Here is a 2,318-nt window from a genome sequence, read left to right as displayed (position 1 = left end):
AACTGTGGGTAGTTATCTTTTATAAGATGAGTTTGTTTTCTTCAGACTTGCTGTGCCTTTAGTTTTTGGCATAGGAGATGTAACACTTAGGGCATTGTAGAGAAGCAGGAAGTACAGTCCTGGATAGCAGGTATGTGTCACCGAGGTGCCTGGCTTCAATGATGTAGGTCCTGGAATAGAGTGCTCCATTAACACCTAGTTACTGAGAGCATTTTAGTGGACTGGATTTTGGGCCCGATATTTAGGAGCGACCAAAAGAGCATGGGTGGGAAAGTGTTATGATCCTTAATGGCTGAGGATCACAAATAGACCCGCAAGTGAATAAACTAAGGACGAGCTCTAGGGAGATGGTAACTGGACTGATCGCAAATCTAAACCTATCCAACACAACTAAAGGTAGCCGGTGAACGTGCCTAAAAAATTCCTAGACGTCTCGAGCCAGCCTGAGGAACTAGCTACCCCTAAAGAGAAAGAAAGACCTCGCTTGCCTCCAGAGAAATAATCCCCAAAGATATAGAAGCCCCCAACAAATATTAATGGTGAAGTAAGAAGAAGGCACATACATAGGGATGAAATCAGATTCAGCAAAAGAGGCCCACTAGTACTAGAAAGCAGAAAATAGAGCAGGGGTCTATGCGATCAATAAAAACCCTTACAAAATATCCATCCTGAGATTTCAAGAACCCACACACCAACTAACGGTGTGTGGGGAGAAACTCAGCCCACTAGAGCAACCAGCAAGCGAGGGCATTACATTTTAGCAAGCTGGACAAGAAAACATGATAAACACTGCTGATCAAAAAATTAGCAAACAAAACTTAGCTTATCCTGGATGGACTGGGAGCAAGGTAGTCAGAAGGAATCTGAGTAGCACTGATTACATCGACAGCCGGCAACAAGTGGAAGTAAAACAGAGCTATATAGGAACCTCCCAGAGGATAACGAACCAGCTGATAGCCAGAGACCAGCAGGATAACAGACAAAGCCACCAGGGGGAGCCCAAAGCAAAAGTCACACCATACCACCAGTGACCACAAGAGGGAGCCTGAAAACAGAGCTCACAACAGTACCCCCCCCCCTTGAGGAGGGGTCACCGAACCCTCATGAAAACCGCCAGGGCGATCAGGATGAGCCACATGGAAGGCACGAACCAAATCGGCCGCATGAACATCAGAGGCGACAACCCAAGAATTATCCTCCTGACCATAGCCCTTCCATTTAACCAAATACTGGAGCCTCCGTCTAGAAATACGAGAATCCAAGATCTTCTCCACCACGTATTCCAATTCTCCCTCAACCAGCACCGGGGCAGGAGGCTCAACCGGAGGAACCACAGGCACCACATACCTCCGCAACAACGAGCGATGGAACACATTATGAATAGCAAATGATGCCGGGAGGTCCAGACGAAATGACACAGGGCCAAGGACTTCCAGAATCCTATAAGGACCGATAAACCGAGGCTTGAACTTAGGAGAGGAGACCTTCATAGGAACGAAGCGAGAAGACAACCACACCAAGTCCCCAACATGAAGTCGGGGACCCACACAGCGACGGCGGTTAGCAAAGAGCTGAGCCTTCTCTTGAGACAGCTTCAAATTGTCCACCACATGATTCCAAATCTGATACAACCTATCAACCACAACATCCACTCCAGGACAGTCAGAAGGCTCCACCTGACCCGAGGAAAAACGAGGATGAAACCCCGTATTACAAAAAAAAGGAGAAACCAAAGTAGCAGAACTAGCCCGATTATTAAGGGCAAACTCGGCCAACGGCAAAAAAGTAACCCAGTCGTCCTGATCAGCAGAAACAAAACATCTTAAATAAGTCTCCAAGGTCTGATTAGTTCGCTCGGTTTGGCCATTCGTCTGAGGATGGAAGGCCGACGAAAAAGACAAATCAATGCCCAATTTAGCACAAAAGGTCCGCCAAAATCTAGACACAAACTGGGATCCTCTGTCAGAAACAATGTTCTCAGGAATCCCGTGCAAACGAACCACATTTTGAAAAAACAGTGGAACCAACTCGGAGGAGGAAGGCAACTTAGGCAAGGGCACCAAATGGACCATCTTAGAAAAACGATCACACACCACCCAGATGACAGACATTCTCTGAGAGACAGGGAGATCTGAAATAAAATCCATGGAAATGTGTGTCCAAGGCCTCTTCGGGACAGGCAAAGGTAACAGCAAACCGCGGGCTCGAGAACAGCAAGGCTTAGCCCGAGCACAAATTCCACAAGACTGCACAAAGGAACGCACATCCCGCGACAAGGAAGGCCACCAAAAAGACCTGGCCACCAAGTCTCTGGTACC

Source organism: Ranitomeya variabilis, chromosome 7 (assembly GCF_051348905.1).
Source record: "Ranitomeya variabilis isolate aRanVar5 chromosome 7, aRanVar5.hap1, whole genome shotgun sequence".
Taxonomy (NCBI): Eukaryota; Metazoa; Chordata; class Amphibia; order Anura; family Dendrobatidae; genus Ranitomeya; species Ranitomeya variabilis.
Note: the sequence above shows the minus strand (reverse complement) of the source record.